Genomic DNA, 12,621 nt, shown 5'->3' with positions numbered 1-12,621 from the left:
TTGACTGTATACTTACTTTTATCCGTATGTTGTATATTTTCACATGTCTTCATGTTACTAACGAGTATCTTTGCATTTCAGCTTGGAAAATTCCTTTCAGCCTTTCTTATAAACCAGGTTTAGTGGTGATGAATTGCCTCAGGTTCTGTTTTTCTGGGAAAGTCTTTATCTCACCTTCATTCCTGAAGGACAGATTTGCCAGCAAAGTACTTTCGGTTGGCAAGTTTTGTTTTGCTTTTTCCTTTCAGCACTCTTGAGTATATCATCCCACTGTCTTCTGGCATTTAAGTTTTCTGCTGAGAATCCACTGATCGCTTGAGGGAGGTCCTTTGTAAGTTATAGGCTTTTTTCCCACCCCCCTCTTGCTGTGCTTAAGATTCTGTCTTGGTTTTTGAGTTTTGACAGTTTTTTTTTTAAATGTGCCTTGGAGAGGATCTCTTTAAGCTGACTTTGTTAGGTGCCCTATGAGCTTCACAAAATTGGATATCCAGATCGCTTCACAGATTTAGGAAGTTCTCAGACATTACTTCTTCAAATAAACTTTCTGCCTTCTTCTCCCTCTCTTTTCCTTTTGAAACTAATAATTTGGAAAATACTTTATTTTTTGATGGATCCATGGACCACATAGGTTCCTTTCATTCCTTTCTCTTTGATCTCCTCTAACTGGATAAGCTCTAATTTCCTATCTTCTATCTCACAGAATCATCTATTGATCCATCTGTGGTTGCTTTCTATTTCATTTTTCATTTCATTCATTGTATGCTTCAGCTCCAGAAAGTCTATGTATGTATTTATTTATTTTGGCTGCACTGGATCTTCATTGCCATTGCTGCATGAGGGCTTTCTCTACTTGCAAACAAGCAGGGGCTACTCTCTAGTTGTGGTCCGAGGGCTTCTCTGGTTGTGGGGCAATGGCTCTAGAGTGCGTGGGCTTCAGTAGTTGTGGCGTGTGGGGTCAGTTGTTGCTGCATCAGGGTTTAATTACCCTCTGGATGTGTGGGATTTTGGTTCTCCAACCAGGGATCAAACTTGAGTCCTCTACATTGGAAGGTGGATTTAAACCACTGGATAACCAGGGAAGTCCCCAGAACTTCTGTTTTGTTCTTTTTTGTGGTTTCTATGTATTTGTTAAACCTTTCATTTTGTTTGTATATTGTTTTCCAGATTTCACTGAATTGTCATTCTGTGTTTTCTTGAAACTCACTAAGTTTCCTTAAAACAGCTACTTGAATTCTTTATTGGGTGAATTGAAGATCTCCGTGTCTCTGGATTTGGTTATTGGAAGTTTCTTGTGATCATTTGGTGGTGTGATGTTACCTTGATCTTTTCTGTTCCTTGGAGTTTTGCTTTGCTCATTTCACACAGAAGGTAGCGGTCATCTCCAGTTTTTACTGCCTTCTGTTGGCTCTGCTACCGATTCTGAGGCTTTCTCAGACCTTATAGGGGTATACCTACTCTGTGCTGCTTGCTCCCTCTTGTGGCAGAATTCTTAAGCTTCTATGTCTTCTCTGGATCCTGCAAAGTTCTGACAGCTTCTCTTTTGTTTTCCCAAAGATGGGGCTTTAGCTTTAGCACCGCCAAGCTTGCCGTCTGTCCCCGGCCCACAGATTGAGGCTGGCTTCCTGAGTGTTCTTACTAGCTGTCCACCGCAGTTTGCTCTCACCGCTGCTGTCAGGAGCACACACGGGGGCCTGGCCGCAGAGGAGTGGAGTGGCGTGGGCGAGGCACCTGGAGCACTGAGGGCACCTGTGGGTCAGTTGGCAAGCGAGGCTTTCGCAGCAGCACATGGGCAGGCTTCCTGACGGCGTCCCGATGCAGTTAGGATCTGCATCCCTTTAAAGCCCTCGGAATCCTATCTCCACTCACCCAGCTTCTTCCCATCTTCCCGTCCTGGAGCTCAGGATACAGTAACTGTGGGTGGGGTGAGAGAGGAATGAACCCCTTCCCCTACATCCTGCACAACTGGGAAGGCTGGGCACTCAGTCCCATGCTCTCCCTTTCCTTGCAGGAGAAATCACCACTGAGAAAACCTCTTGTTTACTTGAGCTGGGCTGCCTTGGGGGCGGAGTGATGTGGGGAAAGTGAAGTGGTTCCTCTTACCCTCTCCTTTGTGTCCAGACTTGTATTTCTTTGCTCTTTTTTTCTTTTTAAAAAATATTTATTTGGCTGTGTTGAGTCTTAGTAGCAGCATGCAGGATCTTTGTTGCAGCATGCGGGATCTTCGTTGCAGCGTGCGGGATCTTCGTTGCAGCGTGTGGGATCTTTGTTGCAGCGTGCAGGATCTTCGTTGCAGCCTGCCAGATCTTTCTCTGTGGCACACAGACTCTAGCTGTGCCATGTGGGCTCCGTAGTTGTGGCACATGGGTCTAGCTGCTCTGCCGGGATCTTAGTTCCTTGACCCGTGTTCCCTCCATCGCAAGGAGGATTCTTGCAATGGAAACTTGTGTTCCCTCCATTGCAAGGAGGATTCTTAACGACTGGACCACCAGAGGAGCAAAGAAGTCCCTCTTTGCTCCTTTCATGTCCTAGATATTTTCCTCTGGAAATCTGGACTTCCACAAAGGCTCTCTTACCCACGGTTGATTCTAGGGACTCCCAGACCACAGCAGAGAGAGGCTGGAGCCAGTTCATGGGCCACTGCAGGGTGTATAGCTGGGAGCAAGGTCTGTCTGCCTATTACCTGAGCACAGGTGGGCAAGACTTCTGCATCTGTTGGCTTATGGATCCCACTGCTCCCTGAATGGTACCTTTGTCCATGGATGGATGCCAAATTTTTGTTATTAGTTAGGAAAAGGGATAAAAACAAGGGATGTCTGTGTCACTGTGATACTGACATCACCTATCCCATTTTAACTACTTTTAAGCCTATAATTCAGTGGCATATGTTCTCACAGCTATGCAACCATCACCACCATTCACCTCCAGAACTTGATTTCCCAAATTAAAAGTCAGTATCTATTAACTAGTAAGTCTTCATCATCCCTTTCCCCCAGCACCTGGTAATCTCTGCTCTACTTTCTGTCTCTGTGACTTTGACTATTCTAGGTGCCTTTCACCTAAGAGGAATGATGCAATATTTGTCTTATTGTCTCTGGCTTTTTTAAGTTAGCATCCGTGTTGTTCAAGATCCTTCCATTTTGCAGCATGTGTCAGAATTTCTTTCCTTTTTAAGGCTAATAATATCGCATTGTCTAGATACGCTACATTTTGTTTATTCACCCATCCACTTAGGAATATTTGGGTCGTTTCTTCTTTTGTGCATCCTTGCTTTATTCACGGCACTGCTGACACTTGCTTCTTGCCCCGGTGGCTCAGAGGTAAAGAATCCACCTGCAAGGTGCAGTCTCCTGCAGAGAGGCACAGGAGACTCGAGTTCAATCTCTGGGTAGGGAAGATCCCTGGAGAAGGGAATGGCAACCTACTCCAGGATTCTTTCCTGGAGAATCCTATGGACAGAGGAGCCTGGCGGGCTACAGTCAGTAGGGTCGCAAAGAGTCGGACACAGCTGAAGTGACTAAGCATATGTGGACTGAACTGTGTGCTGCCAAATTCATATGTTCAAGCCCCAGTGTGACTTTGTTTGAAGAGAGGGTCTGTAAGGAGGTAATCAAGATTAAGTGAGGTTATAGGATAACACCTTAAGTCCATAGGACTGAGGTCCTTATAAAAGGGGAAGGGACACCAAAGATTTCTCCGAACACCTGAACAGAGAGGAGCCTCTTTGAGGACACAGCTATAAGATGGCCACCTACAAGCCAGGAAGCAAGTCCTCACCAGAAACCAAAGCCGCCAGCATCTCTCTCTGAGGAGTCTAGCCTCCAAAACAGAGAAATTTTCTGTTGTTAAACTCCTCAGTCTGTGATGTTTTGCTACGGCAGCCTGAGCAGACTAATACTACCCTGGATGATTCTTTGCTGCGGGAGGGCTGTCTTGTATATGGGAGGACATTTTGCAGGCGCCTCTGGCCCCTACTCACAGGGAGAGGCCAGTAACACCTTCCTCTCCATGTTGTGACAACCGAAAGTGACTCCAGACATTGCCAAGTGTTTCCTTGGAAACAAAACTGTCCCAATGGAGAACCACTGATGCAGAGGAATTGAAACATGTCTCTCTGGCTGGGGGACTTCCTGGTGGTCCAGTGGTTAGGAATCTGCTTCGCAGTGCAGGTGACACGGGTTCGATCCCTAATCTGGGAACTAAGATCCCACAGGCCTTGGAGCAACTAAGCCCACATGCCACAACAATGAAGCCTCTGTGCTCTGGAGCCTGAGCTCTACAACTAGAGAGTCTGTGCACTCCAATGAAGGATCCCACGTGCTGCAACTGAGACCCGATGCAGCCAAATAAGTAAATGTTAAAAAAAAAAAAAAAAAAAAAACTGGCTCGGTTGTTTTCCATTTTCATAGGGAGTGGCTGCAAGAGAAGAAGACATATCCTGGTGGGAGAAAGAGGCAAAGAGCTTAGACTTCAGTCCATGTTTTTTGTTATTATTCAATATCAGAATCCTGAGAATGCACTAAAGACATACTTATCCTACCCAAGAAGCTTCTGTTCAATGAACAGGGATTATGGTGCTGATTTTGTTCGTGTTCTCTGGAACCCACCTAACTTGTGTTCTATAAGCATCCAAGACTATTAAAACTGGGTCATCTTTAACTTCTAACTGATGACTCAGTTGACATTAAATGGGAATAGGATGCCCTATAAATGCCTTGTTCTGGAGAACAGTGATTGTAGGATTTACAACAGGTTTCGTGATCTAGCTCAGAAGAATGTCTCCCTCAACCCAACTCTTCTGTTGACTATTTATTATATCACTAATATTTGGAGAGAACTTTGAATTATTAGGATAAAGAACGTTTCCCTCTGCCCCAAACAGTGTCTAAGAAAAGATTTTCTGAAAAGACAAATGAACAGAATAAGAAGGAAGATGTTTGTGGCTGTATCTTAAACACTAAAATTTATTTCAGGTTTAAAAAGAATAAATAAAATGGAGATCCTTTTGAGGCCTGACTCTGCTCACAGACGTGGATAGTGGGCTCATTCTCACTCTTGCAGCCCAGATGAAGGTGGAAGTTCCTTCTGCAGGTGGACGCCATAATGTTCCACTTGCCTATCACTCACTTTCTTCATTGTTGTGCTGTGATATTCACATGTTGAGAATCAGAACCCAGAGAAGCAGCAGTCCAAGGGTGAAACTTATCCAGTCTTCAGCTGACAAAGCCATTCCAATCGATAACAGCATATATCCTAATATAAAGTGGAGGATGAATTCAAAGAACAGCATCGAGAACTGCCTTCTAAGCTGCATCTCTTGTAACAAGGTGTTTAAAATAGGAGCTCGTGGGATGCCAGCTGCAGCACATTTTTGGTGGTGGCAGAACGAGGAGAGGAAGAATGACCAGAATTACCACTGAAAGGCTGACTGAAGAATTCCTCATTTTGAAAGGACATTGCTTTCAATACGCAGTTCATTTGTACCCATAAGGAGCATGACTGCTCAGACTCGAGTTCTACCATATCCAGTTTTGGGGTATCAAGAGGATAATGTTGTAGGATCATCTTGAATATCTTCCATGAAAGATGCTCAAGAGAAGAGAATGCCCAGCTTGTATGGCTTTAAACAACCCCAGGAAGCAATCTGTTACAGTAAGTCCCCTACATACGAATGAGTTCCATTCTGAGGGGGTTCATAAGTCCAAGTGTTCATAAGTCCAACAGGGTTAGCCTGGGTACCCAACTCACACGACCAGCTACATAGTACTGTACTGTAATAGATTTATAATACTTTTCATATAAATAATATATAAAAACCTAAGAAACAAAAAGGAAAACATTTTTAATCTTACAGTACAGTACTCAGCACACTGCAGCAGCTGGCATACAAGGACTGGCATGAGTGAACAGGTGAGAAGAGTTACAGACTGGAGGAGAGGGAGGAGGTGGGAGACGATAGAGCTGGAGGGTCATCAGCAATAGAAGAGGGAGGGGCAAGCTGCAGTTTCACCCATGCCTGAGGGTGATGGCACAGGTTCTGGCTCCTTGCTAGAACCAGACATACATTCGCATCTTTGAAAGTTTGCAAGCTGAAGGTTTGTATGTAGGGGACTTACTGTATTGAATAAATCTTGGTGAACTTATATAAAAGGTTGTTTTTACTTTAAGAAAACAAATATATGGTCAACAGAAAGTAAAATCCATATGAACTGAAGAACCAGCATTTTGAGGCTCAATTGTTGTGTGTTTGGATAGTGATCTGTAATTACTTTATGTGGGTGAAATGTCTATAGGATTTGCCACTCTGAGCTTTATGTTTTATTAAAAATTATTTATATTTAACTTTTATTGAAGTGTAGTTAATTTACAATGCTGTTTCAGTTTCGGGTGTACAGAAAAATGATTCAGACATATATATATATATTTTTCTTCATTCTTATTTCTATATCCTTTATTATGTATACATGTATATGTGGGGCTTCCCTGGTGGCTCAGTCAGTAAAGAATTCACCTACAATGCAGGAGACACGGGTTCAACCCCTGGGTCAGGAGGATCCCCTGGAGGAGGGCATGGCAACCCATTCCAGTATTCTTGCCTGGAGAATCCCATGGACAGAGAAGCCTGGTGGGCCACAGTCCCTGGGGTCACAAAGAGTCAGACACGACTGAAATGACTGAGCACATGCACACACACACACACACACACACACACACACACACTCTATCATTTTCAGATTTTTTCCCACTAAAAGATATTGAATATGGTTCCTGTGCTATACAGTAGGACTCTCTTGGTTTGAACTTTCTCTAAATACAAACACGTCCTAAGGGCTCAATGTTAGCAGGTATTGGCTGTTAAACAATTAGATAGGCAGCCAAGATGGCTTTGGTATTTAGTAACTTCAGTGCAAGAAAAAGGCTCCTTGAGACTGTCAGTACACACCAGGCCATGGGGATTTGACAACACAGAGAAAACCCATCCCACTAGACAAGCTACCTCTCTAAGCTCAGTTTCTTCACTAGTAACAACCTCATTTGACATTTGAAAGCATTAAATTAGCAGGCCTAGAAGAGTGCCTGGCATAATAGCTAATGTCTATTAAGTCTTTTCAGGCCTGTCTCCTGAAAATAGAGCCAAAATTTATAGCCAGCTGAGTGGATAGGTGAGGTCTGTCCTCATCTACCATTTTCTGAACAAGTCAGAGTCTTCACTGAGTCACAGGTGCCAGGGAAGTAGTTGGAAGCCTCATGTGACAACTTACAGGTAAACTTATTCTAAAGCTGAAGTACATGCAAGCATCAGTGAGCTTCCAACCCAATGAGAAGCTTATTTCATCAAGTTCCACAAAATCCTTATGCTTGTCCAAGAAATGTGCAGATGCCCTTTACATATTTTTAACAATGTTTTTTAACAGATGCTTTCAATTATGCTTTTAAAGTGGCTTCCCTGCTGGTCTAGTGGTTAAGAACCCACCTGCCAATGCAGGGGACACACATTTGATCCCTGGTCTGGGAAGATTTTACATGCTCCGGGCCAACTAAGTCCATGCACCCAGAGTCTGTGCTCTAGAGCCATAGAGCTGCAACTGTTGAGACTTCTTGTTGCAACTACTGAAGCCCCCTGTGCCCTAGAGCTCACGCTCCACAGCAAGGGAAGCCCTTACTCGCCGCAACTAGAGAAAATCTGCACGAAGTGATTTAGACCCAGCACAGCCAAATATAAAATTTTAAAAAGTAATAAAGTTTAGAACAACTTCATAAAGCAGGCTAGAATTGTGGGAGGCACATCAGATTTGAGATCTGAGGACAGGGCTTCAAAGTTTGCAAAACACCTGGATACTAAGATGCAAACATGTCAGCTACATCAAGCTCTACCTTCAGTCAGCTAAATCTGGTAGAAGACAACAGTTACTTAATTAAGTCTGTGCAATAAAGCTTTATTGGTGAGACTGTAGAGGCAGACACAGGTGCAAAGTTAGAATGGATGGAGAGATGACAGGGAATAAACAGGAATGGGTCCTAGCAACATATTGAACTTAATCCCAAGACACAGCTGGCATATGCTAGGCAGAAGTGGGAGAAATATTCTAGCTAGACAGAATAGTAGTAAACATCAAAGAAGAGTGGATTGATGCAGGATTTTACATGAGGAATAAGTAACTTAGCATGGCCACAGTAGAAGCTGGGTTCTGTAAAGAGGGGAGAGGCCAGAAAGGAAGAAGCTGAAGAGGTAGGCAGAGCCCGCATAATATGGAATTTTACAACAAATTCACCAATGGAGGTTTGATCCTGAGAGTGGAACAAATCCTCATGACTCTTAAAGAAATGTACAGTAACTTGTTAACTCAGTGGGCCTGGGCTGTCCAAACTCTATATATTCCAAAGTTCTTCAGGACTGGTCTTGATCTTTCTTTGGAGATAACCTATGATCTTGGCATAGGCCATCTGCTAAGAGTATTTTGTATACCTGGGCTTTGGACCACACCATACGGTGGATGCTAGTAATACGATTTATGGTGAGTGCCTAGTTTTGTATGCTTAGGGGCTCTGGGCAACACTACATCAGTCTGAACTTGGTGGGAAGGGCTGGAGACTGCCCATTTGCCTACATAACTGACCCCCAGTAAGAACCCTGGACACCAGGACATGGGTGAGCTTCCTTAGTTGACAGTACTTCACACATTTTGTGAACTGCTGGCAGAGTTAAGTGCTGTCAAAGCTACTCCACTAGGAGAGGACAGTTGGAAGCTTGGGCCTAAAATGTCCTAGATTCTGCCTTATATGACTTTCCTTTGCTGATTATAATCTGTATCCTTTAACAACAATAAACCATAACCATGAGTATAACAGCTATTCTGAACCCTGTGAGCCCTTCTAGTGAAATATCAAACCAAGAACATTCTTGGGTCTCCAACAGCCAAGAGATAGCAAATAACATTTACATTTAACATTTGAGAATTAATACATTTGTCATAAGAAGGATGGATTTGAGGGGGCTAATATCAAGGAGTCTAGAAAAGAGATGTAAAGACCTCAGTGAAGAGGAGTGTTGATAACAAGTGAATAAGCCTTGATGGTGTGGGGGGAATTTGGGGGGTGAGGGGTAGAGAATTGGGATCAGCTGGCTTGAGTAACTAGGCTTACAGTATCTACATTTTCTTGCTTGGGCAAGATCTAGGTAGACAGGTCTAGGGAAAACACCTCCAGCCTGACATAGATATAACTGGGCGTGGGAAACATCCCCCAACCAGGAAGGAATGGATGCTGTGGAATAAATGAAATAACCCTGAAGGAATAGTCAGAGAGCAATGAGAAAAGAGTCAAGTCCAGGAATTAGTGGCACCCTGGATGGTTGTTTAACCCCCATGACTTCTGCACGGCAAGGGGCCATGCTGGTTCTTCTCTACTAAATCTCTTGGTGTCTATGAAGGTCATCTGGCTGTCATCCAAGACAACAGAGAACTTGCCTATTTCTTGCAACTTTAGTGCCTGTAACATTGTAGTGACTCAGATTAGTCAGTTCAGTTCAGTCGCTCAGTCATGTCTGACTCCCCACCACCCCATGGACTGTAGCACAGCAGGCTTCCCTGTCCATCACCAACTCCTGGAGCTTGCTCAAACTCATGTCCACTGAGTCAGTGATGCCATCCAAGCATCTCATCCTTTGTCGTCCCCTTCTCCTCCTGCCTTCAGTCTTTCCCAGCATCACTATCTTTTCCAGTGAGTCAGTTCTTCACATCAGGTGGCCAAAGTATTGGAGCTTCAGCTACAGCATCAGTCCTTCCAATGAATATTCAGGACTGATTTCCTTTAGGATTGACTGGTTGGATCTCCTTGCAGTCCAAGGGACTCTCAAAGAATCTCCTCCAGCACCACAATTTGAAAGCATCAATTCTTTGGCGTTCAGCTTTCTTTATGGTATAACTCTCACATCCATACATGACTACTGGAAAAACCACTGCTTTGACTAGACAGGCTTTTGTTGGCAAAGCAATGTCTCTGCTTTTTAATATGCTGTCTAGGTTGGTCATAGCTTTTCTTCCAAGGAGCAAGCGTCTTTTAATTTCATGGCTGCAGTCACCATCTGCAGTAATTTTGGAGGCCCCCCAAAATGAAGTCTCTCACTGTTTCCACTGTTTCCCCATCTATTTGCCATTTAGTGATGGTACCGCATGCCATGATCTTCATTTTCTGAATGTTGAGTTTTAAGCCAGCTTTTTCACTCGCCTCCTTCACTTTCGTTAAGAGGCTCTTCAGTTCCTCTTTACTTTCTGGCATAAGGGTGGTGTCATCTGCATATATGAGATTATTGATATTTCTCAAATATCAATACTCAAATACTTCTTCCTTTTTGGGGGCCACGTGTCCTGGGATGCACAGTACTTGTGGGATCTTAGTTCCCCAACTAGGGATTGAACCTACACCTCCTGCATTGGAAGGGTGGAGTCTTAACCTGTGGACCACCGAGAAAGTCCTCAAATACTTCTTTAGCAGAATGATTCTGAAACAAAACAACAGCTACTACAGGAAAGAGAAGAAAATTATTTTTGGCTACCAGAGTTGAAATCTAATGATTAGATGAAGAAAGCTATCACTCATTTAAGTTCCATGTACAGTTGTCAGCTGGAAACAATGAAAAAGGTTGAGAAGCTGGGCATTGGAGGGCAGAAAGACCTGCACAAGCCAGAGGGACTCTGTGACCTTTTAGAGCTGGTTAATCTTTTATACTTGATAAGAAAGCTCTCCGTTCCCTCTAACTCAGTTAATAATGTCAGCACTTCAGGTATTTTTTTTTATTTGATGGAGTTCCAGGGAACACTCATCCCCAGAGAGATGCTTCACAAACAGAAATTTTCTTTATCAAATGGGTTTGCGAAATGCTAGATACTTCTGGAGTTTCATCATGCACAAGAGTCCTCTGGGGGATTTGTCAATGAATACCGTCGCTCATGAAACCCAGTATTCCCCCGGGTCACCTGGATGTTGAACCACATCCCACCAAAGACCTTTTAAAATCATGCAGAGCTCATGCCCCTTGGAACACATCTTTGCCAAAAACTGAGTTTGAGTACTCCAAATACTTTCCACTGAGTATGTGCTGTTTTATCAGATTGTACTTGTACACCAAGCATCTTAAAAGAATGCAAAGCAAGCTTTCCTATCTGGTGGACCAACAGTTTCCTCTAGTCCAAATTGAGGAAGCTATGAAAGATTTTATAATTCAGGTGGACAACCGAGTTTGTAGTGAAAGATCTTTGGCATCGGGCAGATCTCTATGGGAAGACAGTGGTGAAGAGCTTGAGTGCTGGAGCTGTACTTCCTGGGTTCAAATCCTGCCTCTGCCACTTTCTTACTCTCTGACCTTGAGCAAGTTGCTTAATCTCTCTGCTTATGTGTCTCCATCTATAGAGGGGGGAAGACAACAATCGTATTCATGGAGTGTTTGTATTACCCAGAACATCACAAGTGTTCTACAAATGTTAGCTGTTTCTCTTGAGTTACTGATAAAATAAATTTTCACATATCAAGATATAGGGAAGTGATTCTGGCTTATACATGAGTTAACCTGAATTTTTTTTAACCTGAATTTTATGCTTATTAAAATAGCCTGTTTGTGGCCTAGCAGGTGTAATTGTACATCCGCTTTAATCATTAGAGAACAGGACACATGGACCAAAAGTACAGAATGTCCATATTAAAAAGAGAGAATAAATGCCTCTCTGCCTGGTATGTCAGTGCTGGTCCCCCTCTGATGATAAGTCAGTCTGCCTTCCCAGGTGCCAAGTTCATGCTGCCTTGCTGTGTACTTGCTGGAATATTCTTTTCTGACCCTGAAGAAATGTATCCCTAACTTGTTAAATGTTGTTTGTTCCAGAGATATAATACTGTGCTGAAAACCCTGCTTCTCCGGAGGAGTTTCTCAGTGTAATTCTGGGCTAGTCCTCAGTTCAGTCCAATCGCTCAATTGTGTCTGACTCCCTGCTGCCCCATAGACTGCAGCACACCAGGCTTCCTTGTCCATCACCAACTCCTGGAGCTTGCTCAAATTCCTGTCCACCAAGTCAGTGATGCCATCCAACCATCTCATCCTCTGTCGTCCCCTGACTTCAATCTTTTCCAGCATCAGCATCCTTTCTAATGAGTCAGTTCTTTGCATCAGGTGGCCAAAGTATTGTAGCTTCAGCTACAGCATCAGTCCTTCCAATGAATATGCAGGACTGATTTCCTTCAGGATTGAATGGCTGGATCTCCTTGCAGTCCAAGGGACTCTCAAGAGTCTTCTCCAACACCACAAACCAAAATTCTTTGTTGCTCAGCTTTCTTTATGATCCAACTCTCACATCCATACATGATTACTGGAAAAACCATAGCTTTGACTAGACGGACCATTGTCAGCAATGTCTCTGCTTTTTAATATGCTGTCTAGGTTGGTCATAACTTTTCTTCCAAGGAGAAAGCATCTTTTAACTTCATCGCTGCAGTCACCATCTGCAGTGATTTGGGAGCCCCCCAAAATGAAGTCTCTCACTGTTTCCATTGTTTCCCCATATATTTGCCATGAAGTGATGGGACCGCATGTCATGATCTTTGTTTTTTGAATGTTGAGTTTTAAGCAAGGTTTTT

The sequence above is a fragment of the Capra hircus genome, chromosome 25, assembly GCF_001704415.2.
Source record: "Capra hircus breed San Clemente chromosome 25, ASM170441v1, whole genome shotgun sequence".
Taxonomy (NCBI): Eukaryota; Metazoa; Chordata; class Mammalia; order Artiodactyla; family Bovidae; genus Capra; species Capra hircus.
Note: the sequence above shows the minus strand (reverse complement) of the source record.